At 38.0% G+C, this 22416-nt stretch overlaps 1 protein-coding gene and 1 long non-coding RNA gene across 4 annotated transcripts in view; one reads left to right on the top strand and one right to left on the bottom strand.

The window, feature by feature from the left end:
* LOC127501057 (uncharacterized) overlaps positions 1–21083 on the bottom strand; it is a 99214-nt gene extending 78131 nt beyond the window's left edge. The window contains exons 1-4 of one of the 2 annotated variants that reach the window (XR_007926496.1): positions 16240–21083; positions 8144–8225; positions 7909–8008; positions 7634–7762 (exon numbers count right to left, since the gene is read on the bottom strand). This is a non-coding gene — a long non-coding RNA (uncharacterized LOC127501057). Of the gene's footprint in view, positions 1–7633; positions 7763–7908; positions 8009–8143; positions 8226–8684; positions 9210–16239 lie in introns of those variants that run through there. The other variant, XR_007926495.1, reaches the window with a different exon arrangement.
* znf516 (zinc finger protein 516) overlaps positions 1–22416 on the top strand; it is a 98842-nt gene that overhangs the window by 64245 nt on the left and 12181 nt on the right. The window lies entirely within an intron of this gene.

Here is a 22416-nt window from a genome sequence, read left to right as displayed (position 1 = left end):
AACTTTTTTTGTTCAAAATGAACAAAATTTAAATAATGAGTCAATACATCATCAATACTTCTTCCAAAAACGCATTTCTGTCTTACTCTAATTCACTATAGTAAGCCTATTATAAGTGTTTGTATTTTATACCTGTTGGGATAGTTTTCACTGGAAATTGTGTACATACATCACGGAGGGTGGAGAGTATGCTGGCAAAAAGAGAATGCTCTTGTAATAAAACAAGAATCAACAATGGATTGGCTTTTCGGAGATGGCAAGAACTGAGGGATCTAAAATGTTGTGAAAGCGATGCAGAGATAGAAAAAGTAAATACTTTTTTTTTTTTTTGTAAAATGCAGAAAGATTTCTGTTAGGGTTAGGATGTGGGTTAGGTTATAGTATTTACAACTAGCTGCTTATAAAAACAACAGAAGTCTATGCAATGCCCCCATTAAGATAACTAGTAAATGTGTATACCCTACGTTATGGGGAGAAAATGTCCCCACAAAGATGTCAATAACCAAAAATTTTTAGTCCTCATGAGAAAAACAGCTTATAAATCATACAGAATGATGCTTTTTGAAAACATAAAAATGCAGGACGTTTTTCTGTGATGGGTAGGTTTAGGGTTAGGGGATGGAATATACAGTTTGTACAGTGTAAAAATCATTTTGTCTATAGAATGTCCCCATAAAAGATGAAAACCCAACGTGTGTGTGTGTGTGTGTGTGTGTGTGTGTGTGTGTGTGTGTACAGCACAACCTAATTCATTTTGCACTTGTTTACAGAACTGTTGAGTTGTAAAAAATTATAAATCAATCAATATTTATTTATTTATTTCAAAATTGCACAAATTCATTTTGCTTGTTTATAGAAGTTATAAAAATATTACAAATAAACAATATAAATATATATTATTTTTATTTTTCCAATAAATAAATTCTATGAATTTATCAGTTAAATAAACATCACATATATGATGCTTACTTAAAAAAAAAAAAAAAAAAAAGGTAAAATATTAAACCTCACTAGTATGAAACGTCTGGCTCTAGCAAATGTGCGTTTTCATATGTTTGGGTAGACACTGAAACAGATCACTATATTCAGCAAGATATAAAATTTAAACCATTTTAGTAACACTCTCATTATAAAACATTCCTATTTTGACTTTTGACTTGCACTACCAAAATTTCACTGTGGTGTCATGTACAACTTTTACTTTATTTTCACTTTAACCAAGGCTAACCATTAAATTTATTATTTTATTTGGAATTTAAAAAACAAATCTGTTTATTTACCGTTTATCAATAGAGTACCAGAATGTTATCGGGTCGAGTTGTACATACATTCAACATTCTGTCTGTACTTTGAGATTCTTTATTTCAGTGTATAACAAACACGAAGATCACACATCCCTTTTCTCTCTTTTTCATTGTTGCTCTAGTCTACACTCACTGATTGCACCTCAGGATTTTTTCCCCCCGATATTAAAGCATTTGCAGCCAGTATAGAATTACTCTAGAATCTCCTCTTTAATGTGTTTTGCTGCATGCTTTTTCTTGTCTGTACCGCTGCAACGTGTCAATACAGAAAGATCTGAGACTAGAAGCCCGGCCTTAGAACTCTCCTTTTAATTCAACGCTAACGATCAGACGCTCCGATACACGCACGATTAGCCATAGCATATGAAACGGTAGGCAGAAGCCTCTTTGCCCCTCGTTGCTTCCCTATGAACCATAGCAGCATCTATTTTGGCATTTCTCCACTCTTCAAACGCCAAACATTTAGACTATTTACCATTTAAATGATCGCCGTTTTTTATCTAGCAGCCTGTGAGAGTGCTTTCGACATGCACAGATTGACATGCCTATGTTTTTAAAGCCTCAGGGCAAACCCTCTGGAGTTTAAAACCAACAGACTTTCTGCTAGTGCTGAGAAAACAGCATTTGATCTCTGAAGGAGCAGCAGCCACACTAATGATGATATGCAAGCGCTAGCTAACTTTTCACAGGGAGGAAGAAGAGAGAGAGTGGAAGAAGAAGAAGAAAAAAAAAAACGCAAAGTATGACAACTCCCAAAGGTGAGATCTGTGCCAATGATTTGTTTGCTCTTCCTTCAGGGCTTCAAGAATTCGTTTATTTTTCCTGATATATTTCCATCCTATTAATTCATCTCTTTTTAAGGTCAAGCTTGCACTAATATCTCCAAAATAAATGTCCCAAAAGAGGGATGAATATTGCATTTAGAGAGCGCCGAGTTTTAAGAGACAGCTGTAGGAAGAGGCAGGGACGTGATGTTGAGTTATCCCAGTCGAGATGTTAGCTAGCTAGAGCTGTGATCGGTATTGTATCACACAGGCTACACCAGAGACGAGCCAAACCCCATGCCGACTGCCGTAATTATTAGCTGCAAACGGACTCAGCTTGAGCACTATTAGAGCGGATTAACAAACGTTCCAGCCATAATTATCAAAGGTGCAAAAGCAGGTGTTTAGGAACTGAATTAACGGAGGAGGAACCGCGGCACTGCTGAGAGCACATCAGGAGAGAGCGAGACACATCAAGATGGAGGAGAAGAAGAAAAAAAAATAAACTTCATTAAAAATCTGTAAATTTGTTCCCGGACTTTTTGTCTAATTTTCAGATTGCCGGGACTTGCTCTATTGTCGCCAGTTTTAACACGTGATTAAACAGCACATGGGATGAGGGGATCTGTTGGAAACAAATCATCAGGGGAACGCTACCGTGTTTCACGGCAGATGTTTGTTCATAGGCGGACTGGAGAAGTGTGGCCGTTTCCCCAAGGACAGGCAGGAAGTTGTGAGGTTTTGGGTGTTAGAAAAAAAGAAAGAGAGATGCTCTTACCGGTGTTTTGTAAACGGATTCATAATTTGCATTTATTATTCTCGTTCCCTCTCTATCTTTCCATTTCGTCCCTGAGGAAATAACCAGAAAAACAGTTCTAATGACTACAATATGCAGGCTATTACACTTTCTTTTGTAAATTTACAAATCAAATTCCCATCATTGTCAGCAGTGACGGTGGGGTATTAGACAGTGTTTGAAGTGCAAAAAATTAGGTGTTGTTGCCCCTTGTTTGCATATATACACATATGCGCACTACCGCTCAAAAATTTAGGGTTGGTAATATTTTTGGATCATAGAGGCTGCATTCATTTGATCAAAAAATATAAAAACTTTAATATTGTGAAATATTATTACAATTTAAAATAACTGTTTTCTATTTGAATGTAGTTTAAAATGTAATTTATTCCTTTGATAGCAAAGCTGACTTTTCAGCATCATTACTCCAGTCTTCAGTGTCACATGATCCTTCAGAAACCATTCTAAATGCTGATTTGGTGCACAAGAAACATTTCATATTATTATCAATGTTGAAAACAGGTATGCTGCTTGATATTTTTGTGGAAACCATGTTATTCAAAATAACATTTATATGAAATAGAATTAATTATAATTGTCTGCCATTTTTGATCAATTTAAAGGCACAATATGTACGATTTTTAGATTAAAATATCCAAAAACCACAAGAACAATGTTATATATTTTATTGACTTACATATTGTACTTATATTATCCCAGATGTTTCAAACAATGTTTAAATTCAGAGAAATCAGCAATTTTAACCAGGACATGGACCGTGTCATTTCGTTGCCTGGCAATGACGTCATACCCGTGTTACCCTCGATTTCCAGTTTTACTTTCATAGAAACCATGGAAACACCAAAGATGCTTTAATATATTATGTGTTTTATTAGACAGGTGAGCAACTGTTTGGATATATTTATCAACTGAAAATCAACTGAAATCTATTCATAGTTATATAGCTTAACACGGTTAGTCTTATTGTTTGAATCACTTTTTTTTCTTGATTTACCACGATTTTTACCATGCCTCAGGGACACTATTTTGTCAAGTGGCTAACATAACATAATCAGAAAGAGCTTTTTCCACCATACAATATACAGTTGTGGTCAGAATTATTGGCACCCTTGGTAAATATGATCAAAGATGACTGTATAAATAAATCTGCATTGTTTATCCTTTTTTTTTTTGATCTTTAATTCATAAAATTAGTAAAAATCTAACCTTTCATTGAAGGAAAAGAATTGAAAGTCGGGGGAAACTCACATTATGAAATAAATGTTTTTCTCCAAAACACGCTGGCCACAATTATTGGCACCCCTAGAATTTTTTATGAGTAAAATATCTCTGAAGTATATTCCCATTCATATTTACATTTTTTCTAGCACACCATGGTGATCATGAACATGAAATTGTCCAGCCATGACTTCCTATTCAACGGGAGTAAAAACATGAGGAAACACAAAAGCCAAATTTCCTTAATCATTCATCACAATGAGTAAAACCAAGGAATATAGTTCTGATGTGCCGCAAAAGATTGTTGAGCTTCACAAAATAGAAAGTGGCTGTAAGAAAATAGCTAAAGCATTGAAAATCCCCATTTCCACTATCAGGGCAATAATTAAGAAGTTCCAATCAACTAAAGATGTTACAAATCTGCCTGGAAGAGGACGTGTGTCTAAATTGTCCTAATGCGCGGTGAGGAAGAAAGTTTGAGTGGCCAAAGACTCTCAAAGGATCACAGCTGGAGAATTGCAGAGATTAGTTGAGTCTTCAGTCTCAGAAAGCCTAAAAAATATTTAAAAAAAAAATATTATCAAACAGCACCTACATCCCCACAAGTTGTTCGGGAGGGTTTTAAAAAAAATCCTCTGCTCTCATCCAGAAACAATCTCCAGCATATTCAGTTGTCAGACAAGACTGGAACTTCAAACGGGACCGGCTTCTATGGTCAGATGAAACTAAAAAAAGAGCTTTTTGGCAGCAAACCCACCAGATGGGTTTGGTGCACACATGGATAAAAAGTACCCCATGCCCACGGTTAAGTATACTTCTGGATCTTTAATGTTGTGGGCCTATTTTTCTGCTGGAGGTCCTGGACATCTTGTTCAGATACATGGTATCATGGATTCTATCAAATAACAGATAAAAAATCAAATCAAATCAATGCAAAAAGTAATAAAAGGGTGCCAATAATTGTGGCCAACGTGTTTTGGAGAAAAACATTTATTTCATAATGTGATTTTTCCCCCCACTTTCAATTCTTTTCCTTCAATGAAAGGTTAGATTTTTGCTAATTTTATGAATTAAAGATCAAAAGGATAAACAATGCAGATTTATTTTTACAGTCATCTTTGATCATATTTACCAAGGGCACCAATAATTCTGACCAGAACTGTATTTTTAAAGTAACTGTATGTCATTTAGCAACACAAGTCATCCAGTTTTTATTAAAATGACATTCTAATATCAATCTGGATTACTGCAAAGTGCAATAAGGCTCTTATACCAGCCACCAAGCGAACGCACAGAGTAATGTTATAACTTTCAACACACTCAAATGTATTTAGTATGATTGTTTTAACCATGTAAAACAGCACTGTATTACCCCACATATGCAACGAAAAGAGAGGAAGCAGCCTATTGCAGCATAAGCATAATAAAAGCTCCGCTGGACTCCCGTGGCTCTCGGCCTGCCCTTCATACCACAATACCGTTAATAAAGCTTTAATACATTAGCTCATCCATGAACATGATTTCTGCCCGAATAAAAGTATTAATGTCTTTTAAAAAGTGGTATGTGTACACACTCACACACACACACACAAAAACTAATATTGCTGGCTATAGGACACAGTACCTATCCTGATACATACAAGATTCTCCTAGGTAGTCAACATTGTGTGCCTCAAAATGAGTGAAATATTGTTATACTGTTAATATCTCACATTTTAATCACAAATTGACAAAGGTCAAAGCTAATTAAGGCCCCAATACAACCTCTATCTCAACATTTTTCACCTTATCCCCCTCAAATTTAGGGCCCAATTCTGAAAATATTTATGCTTCGAAGAGACTCAAACATGGCTTTCAAGATAAGATGTTTTTTGGCTTGGAAATAATGAAGGAAAACAATTAAAATCTAAAATAGAGAATCCGCAACAACAAAAAAGTGTCAGTCCAGCAACACACTTCTTTAACTCTAACTGCTGTTGCTTCTCTGAAACCTCTTCATTTCAAACAAAGACAGAAGAGAGAACCAACAATTAATGAGAGCCGCTGGTACGCAAGACTCATTCTCGACTGGTATCGGTGCAATCAAATGCTACATTTGGCAATATGCTGTATAAATAACATAAAACAAGTATAAAAACATACCCATAGTCCTTTTAGAGAGCTAAACGAGGGACCTTGACCCTGGGGGCCATCAGGAACACCAGGTCAAAGGAGGCCTTCTGTGCTTATAGCCCCCTCTCTGCCCTCCTTTGGCAGGTAAACAGACAAGGGCCTCACCCACAGACTGTAGGCTCTTTTACATTCACGCTAAGGGAACGGATGCCCTGACGGATGCCAGTTCACGCAACCCGCAATCATGGGCACACCTGCCTGGGCGTAAACACCAAAATGAGGGTCACCGCTGCGAGTCTGATGGGGGTAGGACCCTTGGCTTTACCAAGGCCACAGATCCCAATCTGGCGTATGTATGGACGGCTCTGTCAACAAACGGATCCTCTGTCTTAGCGCAAAAGGAGATGTCGGCTGCTGTCCTCGGTGACTTTAACTGGCATGTAAGAAGCTAAAGGGCATAAAACGCAGAAGACTGGTCCAGCACCCGCACAAGTATGTCCAAACGCCATAACACGCTGTTTCCAAACGGGTCCTGACCTCTAGCTCTGGGGCAAACAGGCCGGGTTGAAGTTATTCATGTCGAGTCTGTGTCTCCTCCACCATCTTCACTTACACATAAGGAGCGGTGGCTTGTTTACCGCTGCCTCGGCCTCGCCTGCCAGGGACCGTTCTAATCACATTACCAATTTTACATTAGCAATTTTACCTCGTACGTCTCACATAATGGCTGACACGTATCGTAGATCTTGATTTCTGCAGGAAGCGCTTAGAGTGAAGCTTAGTCTCCTGAGATCTAACCATTTGTACTTGACCCTTTTGCAGGGCAACATGATATATTTTTGTATGTTAAACAGCGCTTTTTGAAAGTCACATGTCGACTTACCATGTCTGACCCCTAGGGGCTGCCGTGAGCTGACTTTATAGGTGCATTTGTACAGTTTTATTGGCTTCATAAGCAATGACCAACTGCGAAAACAAACTTTTCAGATGAAGCTACAGATTTGGACCACTCCCAACGAGAGGACAAACCGATCATTTTTCCTCTTCAGTGCCTTCCAACATCTCGTTCTTATTTTGGCATCGCACGTCCTCCTCTGTGCGGAGTAGAGGAAAGGAGAGGAGAGGAGGTGAGAGAACGAACACAGGAGAGAAACCGACAGAGAGAGGGAGCGTCTCGAAGCACAATCGATCTTTGTTGAACAAACTCCTAGCAGATGGCGCTGTGTGTTGGTGACACATTGCCACCCACACTGCTGACTGACTCACTGTTTGCCACGTTTGTGATAAATCACTAAGCTCGAACGATACTGTACCGTAAACATCATTCGGCTCGACACAAACAAGCTCCGATTTGAACCTTCATTCAATCCGTTTGATGCCTAAGTAAATACATATCAATCAAAATCATCTTTCCATACCTGAAAATCTCTTAGGTACATGTATTTGTCTCACAGAGAGGGCCATCACTTAAATTCATGGGACCTGGGACAAAAATTACAAGTGTGGGCTCAGCAGTGTAAAGACACGTTTAGTGGGTCGCTCTCGTCCTTTAAGAAATAAAAATAGAAACAAATGAGTCAACTGATGACATGCAGTAAAAGTATAGATCTATAAACATTTTTGTAAATGGCATAGCACAGATCATTTGTTCTGAATTTAATGAGAAATGTTTGTTCATATTGAAATCACTCACCTTTGAACTTTTACCAAATGACATTACAGAGATCTGTTCTGAACCTGAAGCTGAGAAGCAGAAAGGTACAATTTCCTCTCTTATTTACACTCATTCTTGTCTAGGAGAAAGAGTTCAGTTTAGATATTAAAGAAATGGGCAGTCACAAATATGATCAAGTTTATACATGTGAAAAACAAATGCACAAAAAAATAAAATATTCTGGATCACAGAGAAAGCAAAAAATTTTACTGACCATGTTAGGTTCTTGCAGTTACAACAGTTGATGAGATCATCTCTGAAACTCTAGGAGACACTGGCGTGAAATCTGTAGAAATCTGAGAAGCAGAAAGGCCCAATTATTGCTCTAATAATATATATAATCTCATTCTTGTCTAAGAGAAAATTTTTAAAAAAATTAAAGACATGGGCAGTCACAAACATTATTAACTGGATCACAGAAAAAGCCAAAACTATACTGATCATGTCTATCAAAAGTTTGAGATATTGTTGCAATCTCTTCTGAAATTGAGAGGAAATGTGCAAGATTAATGTGGTCTTTTCTTTGGAGTAAACAGAAAATCTCAATTTAGTCTCCATCTGATTTCATTCTTATCTAGGACAAACAAAAAGTGAAATTAAAGAGATTTCATTTGTGATTTTTTTTCTCTTATGAGCAGTCACAAAGATCATAACGTTCATACTGAAAATGTGAATATCATAATTTAACGTCAATTTTACCAAAAAAAACATACAATTTAACCTGGGTTATAGTGTAAGCTGTAAACTATACTAACCATGGCATGTTCCATTAGTCCCAACTTTAATTGTCCTTTTGTATAAAACTTGATCAACAGCATGTTGTCACGACTGTATGAAATACAGTACATGTTTAGGGAGGAGAATTTGGGCTGGAGCTGAATGAACAGACTATTCCACAGAGACAGGAAATCTTCAGTGGCTCTATCTCTGATGAGTATCAGCTATTAGCTGCTTTTGGCTGGATATTCTCCTGGGCTCTGCTTCTGCTGAGCGCTGGGCTGCACTGCTCTCTCCTTATCATGCCTGTCCACCTGTCACACTTGGCCCTTCTGTCCACTCCCTGCTGCGTTAACTGTTAAACACACACTCACACACACATTACTCACTCATCTAATCAATCACTTGAACACGCGAGCCTTTTGCATGTATGAAAAAACGCACATGGTGGCACACACACAGTCTACCCACCGAACTGTGTCATGTGCCCCCTTGAATTAGTGAGCCAAGTGGATCTTGAATGTGACTTATATCTAATAAATGATAGAATTACTATATATATATATATATATATATATATATACACACAGTGCTCAGTGTAAATGAGTACACCCCCTTTGAAAAGTAAAATTTTAAACAACATCTCAATGAACACAAAAACAATTTCCAAAATGTTGACAAGACTAAGTTTTATATAACATCTGTTTAACTTATAACATGAAAGTAAGGTTAAAAATATAACTTAGATTAAACATTTTTCAGTTTTACTCAAATTAGGGTGATGCAAAAATGAGTACACCCCACTGAAAGTCTCTGGAGCAAAGCTAAATTTTAGACTACAAATGTCTAATTTAACAAGAATTCAACCACAGGTGAGTCTAATTATTCATTACACAGGTGTCCAGCAGACAGTTGACTATAAAAGGGTGTTAAAACCCCTTCCCATTTCATGCCGTCAGCAATGGCACCACATGGAAGAGAAATGTCACAAGTAAAATAATTTCTTTACACCAGAAAGGTGAAGACTACAAGAAGATCAGCAAACCTTTACTTATCAATCAGAATACTGTAGCAAAAGTGGTACAAAATTTTTTAAAAAGATGGAACTGCAACCATCTCACAGAGACGTCCAGGTCGTCCACGGAAGTTAACATCTAGACAGGAGCATCTTCCGATGAGAAGGGTTGAAGAAAATCGGCATGCAAGTTCACTGCAGTTATCTAAAGGAGTAGAAAGCCAAACTGGGGTGACTATTTCCCGTGACGCAATACAGCGTACACTGCAGAGGAATGGCATGCATGGGTGCCGTCCATGAAAGAAGCCTTTCCTAAAGCCCAGGCACAAAAAAGCCCGTCTAGAGTCTGCCAGGGCCCATGCTGACAAAGATGAAGACTACTGGGACTCTATACTCTGGAGTGATGAGACCAAGATAAATGTTCTTGGAACTGATGGCTTCAAAACTGTATGGCGTCGAAAAGGTGAGGAATACAAAGAAAAATGCATGGTTCCTGCAGTGAAACATGGTGGTGGCAGTGTCCTTATGTGGGGCTGCATGAGTGCTGCTGGTGTCGGGGAGCTGCATTTCATTGATGGCATCATGAATTCACAGATGTACTGCTCTATACTGAAAGAGAAGATGCTACCATCACTCCATGCCCTTGGTCGTCCATTTTTCCAACATGACAATGATCCTAAACACACATCTAAGGCCACTGTTGGATTTCTGAAGAAGAACAGGGTGAAAGTGATTCATTGGCTCCTGATCTGAACCCAATCGAACACCTATGGGGAATTCTGAAGAGACAAGTTGAGCATCACTCTCCATCCAGCATCCAGTCTCTAAAAGAGGTCATTCTTGAAGAATGAAAAAAGATATATGTTGCAAAATGTCGCCAACTTGTTCATTCCATGCCTAGAAGACTTGGAGCTGTCATTAAAAATCATGGAGGCCATACAGAGTACTAGATGTAGTAGGTTTTGTTGTGGGGTGTACTCATTTTTGCATCACCCTAATTTGAGTAAAACTGAAAAATGTGTAATCTAAGTTATATTATTAACCTTACTTTCATGTTATAAGTTAAACAGATGTTATATTAAACTTAGTCTTGTCAACATTTTGGAAACTGTTTTTGTGTTCATTGAGATATTGTTTAAAATGTTACTTTTCAATATATATATATATACATATAGTCAAACCAAAATTTATTCAGACACCTTGAACATTTCATTCATTAATGCAGTTTATTCACTATAGTTTAAAAAAATGGTAATAAAATAAATTTCTTAATTATGTCAGAACACTTAAGCAAAACATGGTCAGGTCAAAGTGTCTGAATAATTTTTGGTTTCAAATTTTTATCAATTTTACTGGTAGTCCACTGTATGAAGAATTTTTGGGTATAATATGTCACATTTACTTTATTTTGCTATCTTCACTTACATAAATGAACTATAGTGTCCTGCACCCACTAGTAAAAATATATAAAAAATGTCCGAATGTTTGGTTTGACTGTATATACATACATATGTGTGTGTGTGTGTGTGTGCGTGTATGCATGTATATATACACACATATATTACAGTGTATATATTTGTAAATAATATTGAAATTCTATATTGTGTACATGAATAATTAAAAATAATATGATATAATCCCGTCACAATATAATATAATATAATATAACATAACATAACATTCTGGTGGAATTTTTTTTTTTTTTTTTCTCTCAAACAATTTGATTTGTTAACCAGTAAAGCTTCATTTAAAACATTAACTTTTAGATTAAAAATGAATTAATTTAAAACAATGTAGGGTACCACAAGAATTTCTTATAGGCCTACAATTCAGTGAACCAAGACTGTCACTGGTGCTCCCTCAAAAAAAGGTACATGATGCCCAGCATAAAGGTCGTTGGCATCCTCAAGGAAACAAAAAAACAAAAAAAAACAAAAAACAACAGTCAAAGCCTTGTGCACACGCACTAATATGAATAATCACTCAAATTAATGCGTATAACACTTAAAAACTCAGTCCGACATTCACCAGCCAAAGGTCATCTCACAAAGGCCCAGTGGACACAGATTGTGTGCCAAGCTGACACGTTTATTCTTGCATTTCAAATGTGCTATCAAAAGGCAGAGCGAAGCAGGAAACCTCCAGACTCTTGCCGTGACAGAGTTAAAACTGCAGGTCGCCCTCATGCGATCGCAGAGACTAGAACTGCTGTGACAGGTTTTCTCCTCGCACTCTTCCTCTGTGCTGTTCTATAAAAGCTCACGCGCTTTGACGCTAATGTTTTTCCGAAACCCTCCCTTAACGACGCTGAAATAAAGTCCTTCCCCTGAGGAGACACTGGCATTAGAGTCAAGCCAAGTCGCGATAGTGCCACCACCACGGCACCGGTTTATTCGCGAGCGCTCGCTGCCGCTATTGACTCGGCGGATTAGCACGCCGCACATGAGCCCCCCTTGGCCCCCACCGCCAGGATCCGCGAGAACAGAATGGGGTCAGAGGCGCGTTAGGACAGAACACACTTAGATGCACCAGATTAGATTATTTGAAGCCCTTTGCCGAGCTCTCGTCTTGACAACAAATATCCCCGGGCCACTCGGAGATGGTCACTGGGCGACTGCTCGCGACGTGGCAAAAACAATGTGTTGATTTTGATCTAGCGTGGAGCTGCTCCCTCTGTCCATAGCGGTTATGTAAATAAACGTGTCATTCGGGAGGTTAAAGCTAATTTCAGACCCTCCGTTTTAGATTATGTCAAAGAAAGAGGAGCAGAAAAACACGCTCGTGACCTTTCGGCTAAGGCTGTCTGTGTGGCTAATTTACAAGTGCTGTGTTAAAGTCTGGGGTCAGGCGTTTTAAATGGCTGGGCATTCTTTCCATTGCCTGTTTCATTAAAAAAGCATTGTGGGCTTCAGGACGTGCAACTCTCCAGATCTGACCTCTACATCACGGAGGCATGCTCTGTTAAATTAGTCTGATGTGTTGCCCTGAGCGCATGTAGCATTTAGTCTATTGTCCACTTTCACCTCACAGCCCTCGCCTTTAACCCTTTGCATTTAATAACGTGTTCCTAATGGAAATCTACATCTCGGAATGACGGACTGGGTTGCTGTGAGAGAGAGCGGCGTTTCGAATCCAGCGCCGGCCAATTGTGGGTTTTGTCTTCCCTTTAATCTCCACATCCATCCTTTCACTCCTTTTTTCCCCCCTTCTTTGTTGTTCTCATCAGAAAGCGAGATTTGCATTGCTCTTCGGTGTCCTATCCTATCTCTTTTGTTCTCGCTCTCTCTCCTGATTTGACTGGATTGTGGAAGAGAGATGATTGTGTAGCCTCAGGTAAGATTTTGTAGCTTTACATATCAAAGTCACTAAATATCTTTTTCTCTCACACACGGGCATAAAGGGAGGGGGCTTGTCGAGGGGGGGAAAGTTCCAAGCCAAGTTTTTTTACGGGGGATTGTTTGCTTTAGCGTATGAGAAGAACAAATCCAGCGAAACAAAAGGGATTACGGAGCAGTGTCGCTGTTGTGTTATTTATCTATTCCGCTTCTTTTCTTTTTTCCAGGGCAATGCGTCAATGTCAGGAGAATCAACGTGAAGGCGTTCGGTAAACACGGGAAACTAAACAAGGTGTTTGTAAATGGCAGAAAATGGGGCTGATCTCTCAACTCTTCCTCTTTTGTGCGCTAACATCGCCGTCTTTCCTTCTAACTGCTGAGGAAAATACATAGCCGGCTTGATTTAATATCTATACATAATGTAATACCGCATGAGCTTCAACGGCTCAATCAGTTATGTTATTTCAAGATTAAACTATTAAATACTCACATCTAATAAAATATCTATACGATTTGGGATTAATATTCCATACTGAGAATCAATCAACAAACAATGTTCTTTGAATGAATTTTTCAATAGCCTTAGAGCTCAAGTGAAGAATGAAAAGCGAGATGGATGTACAAATTTAAAAGATCCGATATAAAAGAGTTACATTTCAGATTTTAGTTCAGAACTCAAATGGTTTCTGTATCTATCTTCGACAAATAAATACACACAACATTTCTTATGCTAAAAGCATTTCCTTTAAACAATTTTAGGCCGCTTTTATTCCAACTGCAGCGGTTTACAATCCGACCCTGAGGACTTTTTTGTGATGTAAAGATTGTGAGGGCTACGAGACATAATGCTATTGATTTGCTTGCGAATCGTGTGGACAGCGACCATGCCGCAATCTGGGGCAACGTCAGAGCATGTGTGTGTACCACATCAGAGCTCTGCAGAGAGGACATGACAACGTTTTGATACGGTCATCATGTTCTCATGCCTGATGCCCTGTAATTCCTCTCTGACAGAGCCGAGACATAATAGGATCCATATGGGGCTGCTGGAGACCGCTAGATCAGCACCACAGATAGACGGGACCAGGAAAGGTCCATCAGCACGACTCCATCAAACTAGTATCAGCGTCATGCCTGCGGCCCACCCCCAGTCTATTCGATGATTGTCTGATGCATATTTCACACAAAAAAGAAAGCACTTTCTCAAACTGACAAGCTTAAATGTGATTGGTTGGAGTGAGCGTGCACAGGTTTTATAAGTCCGGAAAAGTTGTGTTAACAAGGTACCGGGCTGCTACAATAAGGGAAAAAAAACTCAAGTGTTAAATTTATATAATAGAAGTAATAAATAAATAATAATCTAATGTAAATAATAATGTTATGTACTTAAATATAATATATTATAAATACATTACATTATTTAATATTTATATAGGCACTTAATTGCAAGTAAACTATAAATCTACAACATTTTTATATATTATATTATTTTGCTTGCCATTAAGTGTCTATATATTAGGGCTGCCCTTGACTAAAGATTTTTCTGGTGAACTAGTAGTCGACTAGTATACTACATTGCCTAATTAGCGGTCAAGTGCACGCATAAAGCTCGCCACAGCGCACCGGCAGAGGTAATGATTATGAATGTGTCAGGGAAAAACAGCAAGGAGATTGCTTTAACATTTTAATAAATAATTTATTAAACTAGTGTTTTCTGTGTTTTCAGTTGCAGTGATGAAGTTGACGATGCTGACTCGTCATCTTCGCAGTAGTGGACGCACGCGCTATATGCACGTTTCATATGGATTACATAACCTGAGAATATTTGTTTTACATTTGAACTGGTTCATTTAGAAGTAGACATTTCGCTTTCTATAGATATATTTTTCATGTCTGTGAGGCAAGTTTACATGGAGTTGTTTCGGTTTATTTTTCGGCGCACTCAAGTTCACTGAGAGAGACGGCAGAATGGGCACCCGTTTAAAAATAAAAATAGACTCTTCACAGATTCAAAAGATGTATTAGCCTACTCTTATCTGTATGACCAAAAATGACGGAGTAATTTAAGTGCAAGTGATCACACCAGCTCCTACATAGCTGTCATGCAGTAAGTGCGCTACTATTTAGTTTTCACACTCTGCACAAACACTTGAAAGCCCGCATTTTTCCCGGTTAATGTTAAAGCGCGGCCATGTAAAATTGTAAAGCCACAACTAAGCCTCTTCTCGTCGACTAACGGTTAGTCGACTATTATGGGGCAGCCCTACTACATATAATGCAATATATATAATCATAATATATTAAATACATTATAGATTATGCAATTTTAGTGTATGAATAATTTTCAAAAGCACATAAACTGTTTTATATATGTTCCTTCTGATTATAAAAACAGAGCAGTTTAAAAGTATAATGGTGATATATGCCTAAAATAGTGATATGTAGTTAATGATATAAGCTCTGGAACTATACGATTTGTTGTTGCACCTTTATAATAATATAATATAATATAATATAATATAATATAATATAATACAGAGAACAAGCGGCTTGAAGAATAGATGGCTGGATTATATGATATATTATATTTTCCACCTATTGCCCAAACCACTTTTTCTACGTAGGGTGGCAGGATATATTATATTATATTATATTATATTATAAAGGTGCAACAACAAATCATATAGTTCCAGAACTTGTATCACTAACTTATGCTGTCCACACTCTTGACAATTTTAAGCCCGATATTTGGCCCGATTTGCATCCCCCAACGAACTGGGGGGGTTTCGATTCGAGACCGATTCAAGGCTTGTTGAACTGACTTCTTGTCCAAAATAATTCTCAATTGTGTGGTGTCATTATGATTATTTTACTGCTCCTAATCAAGTCGGAGCCTCCCTAATCCCAAATTGTAAATATCAAACATGTTTGATTTACAACTCTTGATCTTGCCTCTGACAAAAAAAATCATTGAAACTGTCCTTATGGCTGTGGTCTCACACCGTTTTAAAATCGGTTAAGATTTGAAAACAACTAGTGTGTCCCAGCGCTTAGACATATTCCTATATCACAATTTTACTTTTAAGATCATGTGCTTTCGAAAATTATTGATACTTTCAATTTCATAATCTCTGTTTATAATAAAGTGCCAAAAACTCCTACTGCAAATGCATCTGTATCTTTGGCCTATAAAAAGTCACTTGGATGTGCCTCTCAGCCCTCACAAATTAGCCCGTTACTTACGATGGAGAAAAGCATGGTGGGAAAAAGAAGAAAGAGGGAACGTCTGGTTGCTGTCTTGTTCATGTCACTCTGAGAGTGTCAGTGCTCGGCATGCCGGGATGTGTAGTCCCCTGGGCCTGCGCGGGGCGCGTGTAGCTTCTAATTGGACCTGTTAGGGTCAGCAATTAGTGTACAGCCATCAAGAACCGCAAGACAGCTTCTCCTTTCATGCTACTTCCAGTCCCTCAGTGAAGACAGAGACATATCCAGAAGGCCTAAAGAGAGAGAGAGAGAACAAGTATATGAATCCAGAGCAACACATGGAGTTTGGGAGAGTAGGACAGCTGCAGGCTTTTTTTGTGTATGTGTGTGTGTTTGTGATAGAGGGACCGAACTTAATAGGACGTGTTTGTTGCCCAAGGCTCAAAGAGTTGAATCCATCTGTTATTTTTTTGGATGCTTGAACCAACTGCGGCTTCTCTAACAATGGCCACTTTGTAGAACTGTCTCGCTCTTGAACTACAGCCGCTGCTGTAACACTGTGCTCCCTTTGTTAAACACACAATGATTAATCTAGTAAATGAAGGTGTTTGGCCCAGCCATAAGGTGGCAGTCAGGAGCAGTTAGAGGTATTCTTGGGCCCCGGTTGCCATGGCAACCCTCAGACAGACGCTAGAAGCGCTGAGGAAGCAACGGCCTCAAGTGACCATATTATGGACTTAAAATCAGCTGTACTGAGCTCTGGTACTGTTGCCATTACTGTAAGCTAAAGTGGTTTGCGTCTAGCTGATATTTCAGTTAAGAATTGCTCTAACAACAGATTTTATATAATATATGATTTAAGATAAAAATTATACTTATGAAGGAGAAAAAAATATTTTAGATCAGTGGTTTTCAGCCTTTTTGACTACTTAAAGGTCTTATACTGTCCAACACCATATTCAAAGGTCCCGCATATAGGACATATATTTCTAGTTTTTCTTCTTTATTTATGAAAATGCTGCTTATTTTCAAACTTTTTATCAACAAAGTAGGAGCGTTGATATATTAAAATAACCACATTTTATTTAAACTTCATGATTCCATACATGATTCTGTTCTTCAATACAGACAATAGTTATTGGGGGGGGGTTAGTAATAATTTATAGTTGTAATACTTTTAAATCGTCCTTAGAAGGCCCCCTTCACAACAAAAGACATTTGCAACCCATTTTACTTCTGTAATGTGACATATTTAGACGTGCAACACAAAAAGACCTGAATCCAAGCTTGCAGTGCCAAGTCCATAGTCAGTTTTAAGGAAAGTTTTCGATCAGGACATAATAGCTGGTGATCAAGTTCACTATTGAAAGCATCTATAGGATCTGAAACACTAAGCTTTTTCTAAAAAGTGGCATTAGTCACATTACTTAATAGTTACTTAATATTCTGCATGGCCTAGGTGAAATCATCTAGAAAGGACATTTTGATGAATGATTATGAAGACAAACATGCTTTTTTTAAAGGGGTCCTTGATTACTTTTTTAACTTTAGTTAGTGTGTAATGTTGCTGTTTGAGCATAAACAACATCTGCAAAGTTATGACACTTAAAGTTCAATGCAAAGGGAGATATGTTCTTTTACAGAAATCGTTTTTTTTTTAAGGACTACAACAAACGGCTGGTAGGGACTACAACGAGCTTCTTCCTGGGTTGGTGACATCACAAACCTTAAAATTTACGTAAGCCCTACCCCTGAGGACACACAACAAAGGGGGCGAGGCCATGTTGGGCTGCTTTAGAGAAGAGGAAGAGTTGTTGTAGTACAGTGTTGTTGCCATGCCGTCATTTTACACCAGACTGCTTCACAAACGAGGGTCATTTCAACACTGGATTTGCACAAAAGATTAACATGACGGCACGTGCTAGTCGATGAGTTGAATCAACTCCACAGCAACTACATAAATTAATCCACTAACCATTCAGTAACGTCCAGTTGTAACTTCCTGAGTCTCTCCATCAGTGTCCGACTCCAGTTTGAACAATGTAAGGCTGAACACGTTACTGACAATCATCATTTTGGCTGCGTGATATTCTCCAGCTTTGTTGTTGTTGAGCAACTGAAGCAAGAGCTATTAAAGCTCCACCCTCTTCTAGAAAAGGCGCTGGGAGCAGCAGCTCATTTGCATTTAACGGGACACACACAAAAACGGCGTGTTTTTGCTCACACCCAAATAGGGGCAAATTTGACAAGCTATAATAAATTAAACACAATTTTGAGCTGAAACTTCACAGACACATTCTGGGGACACCAGAGACTTATATTACATCTTGTAAAAGGGGCATAATAGGTCCCCTTTTATATAAAGTGCACTAATCATTTTTAATTCCATGTTGACTGTTATTCACAATTTTTGATTCAAATTTGTGCCCCTAAATGTGCACTTTAATTGTCCTGTGGTGTGACAAACATTCCATGTAGTCTCTCCGTTAAAGGGTTAGTTCACCCAAAAATGAAAATAATGTCATTAATTACTCACCCTCATGTCGTTCTACACCTGTAAGACCTTCGTTCATCTTCGGAACACAAACTGAGATATTTTTGATGAAATCCGATGGCTCAGTGAGGCCTCTATTGCCACCAAGTTAATTTACACTTTCAGTGCCCAGAAAGGTACTAAAAACATATTTAAAACAGTTCATGTGAGTACAGTGGTTCTACCTTAATATTATAAAGCAACAAGAATACTTTTACAATATCTAGTGATGGCCGATTTCAAAACACTGCTTCGAATCAGTGATTCGGAGCGCCAAAGTCACGTGATTTCAGCAGTTTGGCAGTTTGACACGCGATCCGAACCGCTGATTCGAAACAAAAGATTCGAAGCAGTGTTTTGAAATCGGCCATCACTAGATATTATGGAAAAGCTGTTATTTAGTTTTTTTTATATAGAGTCAGATAGAGGCCTCCCTGAGACATCAGATTTCATAAAAAAAATATCTTAATTTGCGTTCTGAAGATGAACAAAGGTCTTACTGGTGTAGAACGACATGAGAGTGAGTAATAAATGACAATTTTCATTTTTGGGTGAACTAACCCTTTAATATAAGGTCTTTTTTTTTTTTTTTTTTTAAAGCTGATGTTTCGCTAAGGCTACATATGCAAGATGAAAGGCTCTTTATAAATATAATGAAATTAAAATCAAGCTACAGCATCCTTGCATTTAAAGGTGTGAAATCGCTTTGGGCAAGGCTGAGCGAAATCAACCTGTTTCTCACAAGACGTCCGAACCCCCATCCAAACCTGACCTGAGAGCCAAAGAAATTTTCGTAGAGAATGGTTGTCATGGTAATGGAAACAATTCTTTAAAATTTTTCCCTTTTTTGTCCTATTTTTTTTACCACCCACAATCAATGCTTTGAATGCGCTGACTGATTTAGCTGTGCTCCACAGACAAATCAATATTTAGGGAGATGTGAACAGCGGGATCAGGCGAGGTTTCGATAATTAAAAGCAAAGCTGACGATGCCATATGAACCTCGTGTGAACGAAATGGAAGTCATATATCACCGTGATAGTCCTGCGTGATGGATTATTACAAAGACTTCATGAAGGACTTAGGCCATCTGACAGAGTAGGCGATTCAAACTGAATGCACTTGGACAAGAATCACTCTTTCATCTTGTCTTTTCTTCATCCTGGTGAAAAGACGACATAAAAAGAACTTTCGGTTAGGAGCCTCAACACAAAGTTGAAGTGCTCAACTTGACGACAGTCCACAGCTACTCCTGCGCGACTTGTTTTGGACATTTAGCAAAACTGTTGCACATGTTTTTAAACAAAAGCTGAAATAACTTGTCACACACCCCCACACTCCTACACTCCCAGCATGCAATGCAAAGGACTACCTGACCTCCTGCCGTTGCCTGGGAGCCGAGTCACCCACACAGCTGGTGTGTATGTGTGCGCGTTTGCATGCGCAAAATACTGGCACTGGCCCAGGATAAAGTTATCTGATACTGTACTGCCCCCACATCCATGAACAACAGTGAAGAACAAGAGAGAAGAGAGATGTGGCAGGCCTCCTCCGCAGGGAAGGAGAGAAAAAGAGACTGAGAGAGACACAGACGGAGACAGAGTGAGATCTGTCATGAGTTTGAGTGTTGAGACTGTGGAAATGCTATAAATGTGTGAAGAGGATACAAAAGTTTTTGATTTGAAACGCGTATGTATTGTTATGCTTGACTCCTGATGTACTGGCTCTCAAATAGTAATGGCAAACAAGTACTGCACACACTTAGACCACCCACACATACTTCAGGGGGAAAAAACTAATCAAAATAGTTTGAGTTTTAAGTTTTACTGCTTGTGTCCACAGTTTTAAAAGAATAGCTTACACAAAAAAGAAAATACTGTCATTATTTACCCACCTTCTTGCCATTCCAAACCTGTATGACTTGTGTGAGGAACAGATTGAAATATAAGGTGGAAAACCGACTCTCTAATCTCATTTGCACTTCTCAATATTCAAATGTAACTTTGCACACTCTCTCACAAGATATTTATAGATTTTATTTATATTTCTACACTATTGTTCAAAATCTTGGTGTCAGTTATTTTTTTGAAAAAATCTCTTATGCTCACAAAGGCTGCAATTATTTATCAAAAATACAGTAAAAATGTATTACTGTATTACAGTGTTGGCAAAGCTGAATCTCCAGCAGTCATTACACCAGTTTTCAGTGTCACATGATCCTTCAGAAATTATTCTAATAATATGCTGATTTGGTGCTCAAGAAACATTTCTTGTTACTATCTTATTATTGTTGAAAACAGTTGTACTGCGTAATGCTTTTGTGGAAACCATGATACAACATTTTTGAGGGTTCTTTGATTAATAAAAAGCAAAAAAGAACAGTATTTTATTCATTTGTAACATTTTAAATGTCCTTACTGTCACTTTTAGTCAATTTAATGCAATCTTGCTGAATAAGAGTACCAATTTCTTCCAACAAAAAATTTTTAAACAGTAGTATATATGTAAGCAATAAGGTACGAGAGGCTGTGCTGTATCGTGAATAAGTCACAGCTGAAGGGCGTTGTTAGACACGACGCAAAGTGCCTAAAACCCCTTCAGCCGTGACTTATTTGCTTTTATAAAACGGTTACCACACAATACAAATATTAAAGCCAAAAAATATGTATCAATGCAACTTTCATGAAGTAAAATCACTAAAAGCCTTCCTTCCGCCGGAAAAAGGAAAACCTGTTAGTCACGGGAAAACCCCTTAACTGTTAAAAGGACAAGATATTGCATCAGACATTTAAACAGATTTTTATTATAAACATAGGACTGACCTGAAGGAAAATGCTAAATCTGAATGCAGGTAATAAACTCGCTCACTCGATCTCTTTCTCACAAATGATAATACAATAAGCTTCAATGAACAATATAAATGGAGAACAAACAGTTTAGAGTGGTTGCTAAGGGTGTTGTGTAGTGATACACAGAACCGTTGGGTGAAGCGGTCATAGCCGTGTTTTATCGTGAATAAAACACAGAATCAAGGACAGGAACTAACCGTTTTATAAATCTAAATACATTTATGTGGGTGTAAAAACATTTGACACATTTATATGAGATGCAGCAATTTCAAATTGTAGTTTGTTTCCCACACAATGCTATTGTTTACCAAGTCATATGGACTACTTTAATGGTGTTTGTTTTTACCTTTTCGGAGCTTGAAAGACTGTGGTCAACATTCGCTGTCACTGTATAGAAAAGAGCAGCACAAACATTCCACTAAATATCTTCTTTGGTTTCTATTAAAGAAAGAAAGTCATTTAAATAAAAAAAAGTAGTGTAGGCCACTTGGTACAATACAAGACCTTTATAACGAACTTCAACAAAAGCATTGCTTGTTTTTTGTCAAGCTAATATGATCAGCTGAACTGCACATATCTTGCTGAGAGATGACACAGAGATTTTTCTTTTCAGCAAACTCACAGGTGTAAGCCACTTTTCTGAGGTAGCGTTCTGTCTCTTTTTCCCTGTCTGTAAGGCGGCAAATGTTTTTAAGTAGAGTAAGCAGACTTTGGCAGAATTTGGCTGAATAATGTTATTGTTCTCAAACTCAGGTGAAGTTGTGCAGTTCACTTCAAATGCTGGCTCTATAACTGCAGTTTATTACTCTTATTATTTAACACTACTCTAGAGCA

This window comes from Ctenopharyngodon idella, chromosome 19 (genome assembly GCF_019924925.1).
Source record: "Ctenopharyngodon idella isolate HZGC_01 chromosome 19, HZGC01, whole genome shotgun sequence".
Taxonomy (NCBI): domain Eukaryota; kingdom Metazoa; phylum Chordata; class Actinopteri; order Cypriniformes; family Xenocyprididae; genus Ctenopharyngodon; species Ctenopharyngodon idella.
This window is presented reverse-complemented; position numbering and strand designations above follow the sequence as displayed.